Here is a 731-nt window from a genome sequence, read left to right as displayed (position 1 = left end):
GAGGGGCGGGAGGAGCGGAGCGAGCGCGAGGGGGGGGATCGAGGGGAGGGGAGGGGAGGGGAGGGGAGGGAGCCGTGCGGGGCGGGGACCGAGGGGAGGGCTGGGGGTGGAAGGAGGAAACCGTAGGGGGCAGGGGAGGGCAAGGCAGGGCGGGAACTGAGGGGCGGAAGGAAGGGGAGGGGAACGGGGGGAAGCGGAGGGCCAGGCTGGAGCGGGGCCGAGGAGGGAGCCGTGGGGGTGCGGGGGGGCAGGGGGAGCTGTTCCAGGCTAAGTTGCTGGTGATGGAGCTGTCGCTGCTTCCCTGGCTGCCGGCCTGGGCTGGATTCTGATTCTCCCTGTGAGGGGGAGACTCGCTCAGCGCAGGGACAGCACCCAGGGGCCCAGAACAAGGGGGCAGGGGGACTCCCCCTCCCCACACTCCAAGCAGCCGACACGTGGGGCTCTTTAAGAAATCAACACGCTATGCTCTCTGCCTGTGACATCACAGCTAGTTGCCATGGAAACAGCTGTGACATCAGAGGCCAATGACATCAAGCCCCAAAAGGGAATAAACTGCGGCGGGGAGAGAGCGGGAGTCGAGTGTGACTCACTTAAAGGGTCAGCTGTCATCCTTCACTCCGCAGCCAGGGACTGGCCCCACACTCTCAGCTCTGCCCCCTCAGTCCCGACCCGCAGCCCCTGCGATCCTAACCCTTGGCTCCCCCACCATAGCTCTGCTATTGCCCCGCAAG

Source organism: Caretta caretta, chromosome 6 (assembly GCF_965140235.1).
Source record: "Caretta caretta isolate rCarCar2 chromosome 6, rCarCar1.hap1, whole genome shotgun sequence".
NCBI classification, from domain to species: Eukaryota; Metazoa; Chordata; order Testudines; family Cheloniidae; genus Caretta; species Caretta caretta.
This window is presented reverse-complemented; position numbering follows the sequence as displayed.